We start from the raw sequence: 8,403 nt of genomic DNA on the forward strand, positions 1-8,403 counted from the left end.
AATATGTGATATATATGGTAAATCTATGACTTATTTGCTTTCATGAACTTTTGTACCGGTGCATTTATAAGTGATTTAGAAGTCATATTTAAGTAGAAGTCAAGTTCATTTTGTTGAAAGATTAATACTGCACAATTTTTATAAGTAAATAAAAAATAAAATTTGAGATTGATGTATCATATCATTTGAAAATTGAATCAAATAGGAAAGAACAAATTTATTCATTTTATGTGTTGATGGAAACAAGATATGGATACAATGAAAGGATAATTCTTACCGCAGTCTCAAATCTTTAAAAATGTACAGGTTTTATCCGAAGATATGATTGGTAGTAGCATTGCTTCCAAACCTTTCAACTGGTGCGACAAAAGGACTTCTAAATGATTTTTGCCCAAAAGCTAGCTTTTGACTATATTTTAACCAATTTAAAAGAAAGCAAATGATCTTTTGACATTTTAAACATTTCAAAAATGTGCAAACTGAGGTGCCAAACTTTTAATAAATATGCGTCAAAAGGACATTTAACAATTTTCATCAAAAAATCTATTAGTTGACAAAAATATTCATCTTTCTTGATCCACACAAACACTGAACACACAATCCCGACACTATCCGCTAACCCACCCAACCTTACCCATTCGTAGGTGAGAAACTTTTACCACCGTCGTTATTGTTGATTTTGAAGAACATTTATTTCTGTTTATTTACTTTTCTTAGTTCTTTAAAGGTTCTTGTTAAAAGGAATTGTAACTGGTGAGGATGGGGAAAATGGCGAGTTGGCGACAGAGGAGGAAGAAATGATGCCACGACAGTGGCGATATTGCTGTAGTCGCAGTTTAGAAGGCTGTAGCTATTTTAAGGCTCACCGGTCATGACAGAGGAGGTTAGATAGATGGATTCTCTTCAAATCAACAGTAACTATTGTGGCGAAAGCTCCCCCTACAAATAGGTTGGATTAGATAGGTTTGGGTTAGGCTTTGGGGTTGGATGATTGTGTAGACCGAGGAAGATGAATATTTTTGTCAACTGAATTTTTGGATGAAAATCGTTAGAGCTCCTTCTAGCTTACATTTTTAAATGTTTGGGACCTCCAATATATATTTTTGGAAGGTTTGGACTTCTAATGTAAAACTATCCTTTTTAATTAATAAACGGTTGAAAGACTATTTTGCCATTTTTATATTAAGTCAAATTATGGTCAAATGTTGATTTTTGATCAACTAATAGATTTTTGGAATGAATCCATCCAAAGGTCATTTTGCCGCACTAATTTGGAAGATTTAAGACCACCAGTACAAATAAATATTCGAGTAAAATCTGCACTTTTTAAAAGTGTGGGATTGTCGCTGCAATTATTCCATTTGAAAAGCTCTAGATACCACTTGACAGTTTTGGGATACTGCTAGAATGTTCTAGATTATAGATTTGTTTGACCTTATGTGTGGAATTACTCTATTAAAAGCAACAAGTCATTTTTTAATAGTTTCTAGATGATTAAGCATACAAGTCAATTTTTTTTATATTTAAATACTACAAATTGTAATACAAAAGTAGTAATAAACACATTAATTGTTGATGAAGAAATCTAATAGGGTAAAAACTCTGGGAATAAACCAGTTATCTCCACTATAAACAATGAATCTTACAGTTAGATGCTGCCTAGCCAACTCTACTAGATTTCTCAATCTACTTCCTGTAATCTCCAAGACCAGCTGACTCTACTAGCTTCTTGATATTCTACAATTGTCTCTTCCAAGTCGATAACCAGGAATCATCAATTCTTGTTCTTCTTCCTATGCTTGTAGTCCAACCTTCCTCAATCTTCAGCAGCCTCTAAAGTTTTAATTGAAAAAGTAAATTCCTCTGAAGTTTTAATTGAAAAAGTAAATTCCTTGTTGTACAAAGAAAGTGGGTGTTTTGGATTCCGGAATTTTGATACTTTTCCCAAATCTGTGGTTGTATGATCTCAAGAAAAAATGGACTGAATCAATGTTTGAATTTGTTCTTGGATTTTCATGAGATGATATGAATGTATTATCAATGAGAGGCACAATGAACAACTACATAAAATTCGTGTTAGGGCTTAAGTATTTATAGTTAAAAGTGTTTAGGTAGTTTGGACCGTGTAAAACTCTTCAAAAATGTGAATTAGGATTTTTTCGCGCAGCACAATCACTCGAGCTAGGAGCTAACGACAGCTGAGCAGTCATCAGTATTTTCATCATAATTTTCTCTCTTGATATCTGATTGAGGTGATTCAAAATACGTTGGAAAGTTAACTCAAAAGGGTTACAATTCTTCTAGAGGTGGCGTTGTGCAAATTTCAATGTTTTCTATGTGAAAAATGCATCGTAAGTTACAACTGAAAATTTGGAATATAACTTGTGCGGCTCTTTGACACTCTTTAGACTTTTAATTGCATTTTCTTGATCATATGTGGTCTTTTTGGACATCTTAACCTCCTTTAAGGACTATAATACCAACTCCAAAAGTTTTCTTGACTTTTACATCTATCCATTTGTCTAAAGAATTGCCAATACACTAGAGACCAACAATTTTCCCCTTTGGCATTCTATAACAAAACTATACGATAAAGTCAAGGTAGCAAAAGCAAAAATCTAATCTACTCAAGCTTCATTCTTTGCATTCCTTGTTATACTTCTTTCCTAGAATCAAAAGCTCAAATATTCAGTATAAAAGCATGTGATATAGGAAATATAACAATTCAAGCACTTAATCATAACCTAACATGCTAGAATGAGAAGTAATACTAATGTCAATCAAAATACTAACCCAAACATTAATATTACAAAATATCAAAAACTCAAACAGCTATGCATTATGATATAGAATGCAATGGAAACAATCAATCTTCCCTTTAATGCAAACTCTAACCAATCAGTCATTTTGCTCTCCTAACACACAGTTCTCACTCATATATATGATACAGTCTTTCCCCCTATCGAAATAATCACTCCCTCATTTTTGTCACAAATGTCGAAGGGATGAGAATTTGAACATCGATATACAATAACTCAAAATATGCAGTTGATTGTATGTACAAGCATAATCAAAGATCAATAAACATTTTCACATACTCAGTTCAAGTTAACATGGAGTAAATTATATAAGTAACCATGTGTGTAAAGTGTTACTAATCATTTGTAAGCAAAACTTCAAATCTTAATTTTGTGAGAAGGGACATAATTTACTGCCAATAAGTTTATTTCTCTACTTATAAAAGTCAAATAATTTAAAGCACATTAGAACCTTTAAATAAATGTTCATTTCTCCTAATTTTGAGCATGCATAAATTTTTCATATCTTTCAATATTTTTTAAGCTCATTATATTTTCTACATCTTAAGAACGGGTTCTTCTCCATTAAATGATTAAGATGACCCCTGTAGCGAGCTTTATGCTGTTTAATCCAAGTCAGTTGACCATAGGCACCAAATTTTGAGACACCCTACAGGTTTAATTGTTCGAGTCAAATAGGCTCCGAAAAAGAACATAAGATATCGAGCTGTTTATATAACCAGGGAATATCTTAGATCTAAAAAAATTGGTCAATGCATATTCAAAGTTACCTTACTAACATGTGACTGTCGTCCCAAATCTCACACATGTGATTGAGTCCCACTAATAATATCATGTGTGTACAGTGTAGATGGTACATGAAGACGCCTATATTAAGTACTATATAATAACCTAAGCAAGCAATGATAACTATGCTACAACTCATCAATTATACCCATACTTGATCACAACAAACATATTTAAGTATATTATGCCCTCGTTTGGTAGAAAATTTTCACTCAAAAAATCAATTTTTTTTTATCGTTATTTCATTATTCTAGCTATCTTTTTTTACTTTTTCACTCACAAATGAGACCCACTTTTCTCTCTAACAGTCCAAAAATCAATTTTCATAATCACTACTGAACAGATCTTATATATCATATTGCAAGAACAAATTCCCTTCCATTTTCGTTTTGCATTTTTCAAATTTTTTTCACATGTTTTGTTGTTTTTATTTTTAAATATGAATGTTCCAAGCTTAAAAAAAAAAAAAAAAATCACACATAGAAAATACGAATACACAAATATGATGAATGCATAAATCAATGACTCAACCGATTAAGCATAAGCATGCATAAGAAATATTTAATCAGTTAGGTATGCAAACGCTCTTACATTTAAGAGCACAGAGATCTATTTCAAGCTATTGCAAATCACTTTTCTTTACCATACTTGCTTAATGATAGGAATATATTCACTCATTCGTGTCATTGGCTTGGTTAATTGACTTACTAGACTAGTAAAGAAGTTAATCTGACCATCATAATCTTGATTCTTATTTTTATTAAAGTTTTGGTTTCTATTTATGTTCAGGAATTGACAGCACCTAGGCTTATGTGTTCTAACTCCTCACAATGAAAACATGTAGGGATAAACTTAGGACGAAAGTTATGAGATTGCTGATTTCTACTCCTAGGTTGACCAATCCTGGAGGTCTTTCAAATCCCTTATTCTTAGGTTGGGGGTTAGGAACATGTTTAGGTTGATCAGTAGCAAAGACAAATGTGGTCTTAGACGTACTGACAATACTATGATCTTTCTCCTTCTATCCTGGACCTTCCTTATTACCAGTATACTTGCCATTTCTAGGATGTTATCTAGTTTTATAGAACCACTAGAAAAGGCAAGAAGTTGAGATTTGGGATACTCTAGTTCGCTCGAAAGATTTTTAACCTGGATTTCTAAGGTTTTCTTTTCAATGGTCAGCTCACTAGCTTTCCAGGAGGTTTTCTGAAGCTCACTTGTGAGATTCTTAACCTGAGTATCTAAGGATTCGTTCATGAATTTCAACTCACTCAGGGTTGAGATAGATTTTTGAAGGTAAGTTAACAATTTCTTTTTCTCCAACTAGTTTTCCTTGACATTCTTACCTAAGGCTTTATTCGTAGTAAAATCTGAATACTCTCCTCATAGATTCTATTATAAGCCTCGTGAATATCCCTCTAACTATCTAAATCTTCCTCAAATTCCTCACCACTATCTATATTCTCAGTCTTGACGCTCCCTTTGTTAAATAAACTCATAATTCTAGTAGTGAAGGCAATTTATTTTCCACTTTACTTATGAGTGGATTTCTCAGTCTGATTATCTAAGCTAAACTCTCCATCAACGAGAATAGCATTCATAGCCTTATTAGCATTTCTCTACTGCTAGGGCATTCACTCTTAATATGCTCAAAACCTCAACAATTATGACATCTCACATAATTATAACTCTTTCTAGACTCATTAGGGCCACTTCTACACTTCTCTCGAGGTTTTTTTATTCTTAAATATTTTCCTGAATTTTTTAACAAAGTGTGTTAACTTTTCTTCATTAGGAGAATTTGAATATGAAAACTATCTACGACTATTCCTCACAGTGTTAGGCCAAAGACTTATTGTTTATAGGTTTAGCTAATGCAAGTTCATAAGTTTGGAGAGATCCAACCAGCTTTTCTACCTTAATCGAGTTTATATCCTTACTCTCCTCAATAGCTATAATTTTAAGCCTAAATCACTCAAGTAAGGATCTAAAGATTTTTCTAACTCTCTTAGGTTTCGAAATTCTCTCACCTAGAATTAAGCTGGAATTAACTATACCATTTAGGCTCACATAGAATTCATCAAAGGTCTCATCTTCTTTCATCCTAATCTCATCAAACCTAGTGGTCAACATCTGTAATTGAGAGTTCTTAACAGCCTGAGTTCTCTTATATGTGGTCTATAAGATATCCCAAACCTCTTTAACTGCCTCAGACATGGACACTCGCCTAAATTTCTCAAATGACACAGCTATAAATAATGCATGTAAGGCTTTGCTGTTCTAATTACACTCATCTAAATTAACCTTTGACCAATTTTCTATAGGGGTAGGAGTGACAACATTATTAATGGTGTTCGAAGGTACAACCTAACCATTTACCACACTCAACCATATACGTCCATCTATAGATTTTAAAAAGACTCACATCCTAACCTTCCAGCTGGCATAATTATTGACATCAAAATATAGTGGGAGAGTCAATGAGCTACTCATCTAGACAAATTAAGGTTAGGACATGAATTTAGGGTCTGATACTAGAAAAGCTCTAGATACCACTTGACAGCCTCTAGATATTATTACAATGTTCTAGATTATAGATTAGTTTGACCTTACGTGTGAAATTACTCTATTAAAAACAACAAGTCATTTTTAATAGTTTTTCCAGATGATCAAGCATAAAAGTCAATTTTCTTATGTTTGAATACGACAATTTGTAATATGAAAGCAATAAAAAACACAGTAATTGTTGTTGAGGAACCCAACTGGGTAAAAACTTCGGGACAAAGCTAATTACCTCCACTGTAGATAATGGACCTTACATTTATATGCTGCCTAGCCAACTCTACTAGACTTCCCGATCTACTTCTTTTAATCTCCAAGATTAGATGACTCCACTAGCTTCTCGATCTTCTACAATTATCTCTTTCAAGTGGATACCTAAGAAGGATCAATTCTTGTTCTTCCTGCTATTGTAATCTAACCTTTCTCAAACTTCAGCAGCCTCTGAAGTTCTAATTGTGAAAGCACCTTCCTTGTTGTACAAAGAAAGTGGATGTTTTGGATTGTGGAACCTTAAAGTTATTCCCAAATATGTGGTTGTATGATCTCAAAAAATAATAGATTAAATCAAGGGTTGAATATGTTTTTGAATCTTCACGAGATGATATGAATATATTATCAATATCATAATGAAAAACTACATAAAATTTAAACTAGGTTTTGGGTATTTAGGTGTTTAGGTAGTTTGGGTCATGTAAAACTCTTCAAAAATGCGAATTAAGATTTTTTGCGTAACACTATTGCTTGAGCAAGGAGCTAGCGACAGGCGAGCGACAATTGAGTAGTTGTCAGTATTTTCATCATAATTTTCTCTCGATGTTCTATAGAGGTGATTCAAAATGCATTGGAAAGCTAACTCAAAAGGTTACAATTCTTTTAGAAATAGCCTTGTCCAAATTCCAATGTTTTTTATGTGAAAAATGTATTGCAAGTTATGACTGTGAATTTGAAACATAATTTGTACGGCTCTTTGATAATCTTTAAACTTTTATTGCATTCCATTGATCATATGTGATCTTCTTAGATATCTTGGCCTCCTTCAAGGACTACACTACCAATTTCAAAAGATTTCTTAACCTTTACAACTCTTTTAAATCAATTTATTTGTCTAAAGAATTGCCAATATACTAGAAATCTAACACCTTTAATGAAAATAACATGGATATATGTCCACTACTAGAGACCAGAAAACATTGAAGTAATGGACTTGGATTTTTATTTCTTGTCATCGAGAACCATGTTGTTCATCTATTGCTCTTCTGTATGCATATATTTCCTTAAACTTTTCTCATATATGAGTGATACTGATCTTTAGGTATTTTTTGAATGATTAGTTTCCTCAACTTTTCCTTAGAAGAATTGAACGTTTAAATGTTTGCTTTGTTTTCGTTTAGAAAGAAAGATTGTGTGTTTGGAATTTTTTAACAGAGAGAAAGGCTGACAATAAGAGTGATTATTCTGTTGGTCATGGAGGAAGCAAGTTTATTTTTATAATCCCTCAAGGTTATTGCTAATGTGGAAATGACAATCGACTACAGTTTGGTTTATGGTGCACTATGTCGACTTTCCTCGACGATGCGCAACCCTCAATCGATCAAAGTCAGTCTTACCATCCTAAAGCACAAAGCCATCGTGCATTTTGTTGATAGGGTTTTGTTATACCATCATCAGATACTATTATCATCTTCTTTGGAATTGATGAATAAAATCTTCTTTAACCACTTGAGAATATTTGGTATCGTCTTCAAAAGTAGTAGAAAAGATAGGAACCCATGTTTAGATAGAAAATCCTGATACTTTCCAAATAAGCTGCTTATAAGCACTAAGCACTCTATAATCTCACCCATACATGTTGGTTGCTTCGAGAGATTTCATGTCAAGAGTAAAAATTCGGTATACAAATGTATATAAATATATTCTTTCTTCTAAAATATTTAGCCTCAGTTTTCAACACATTTACAAGATATATACAAACTCATATGTATTATAGATATAGCCATGTTTAGTGGGGTTTAAAATTATGTTTTCAATAGAATTTGATAAAAGTTGATGAAATATATGATTGAAAAGCTGTGGATTCCATGAAATATATGATTAAAATTAAATATTGATTTTAACTTAAATTAAAATTTAGATTTTAATCCCTTTGATAGGAGCATAGTAACAATGAAAAAAAGACATTTTTTATTATCCCTAGTCCCTAGTTTTGAGAAAGAGATGTATTGAATAATGCTAGATG

Source organism: Olea europaea, chromosome 11, assembly GCF_002742605.1.
Source record: "Olea europaea var. sylvestris chromosome 11, O_europaea_v1, whole genome shotgun sequence".
Lineage (NCBI taxonomy): Eukaryota > Viridiplantae > Streptophyta > Magnoliopsida > Lamiales > Oleaceae > Olea > Olea europaea.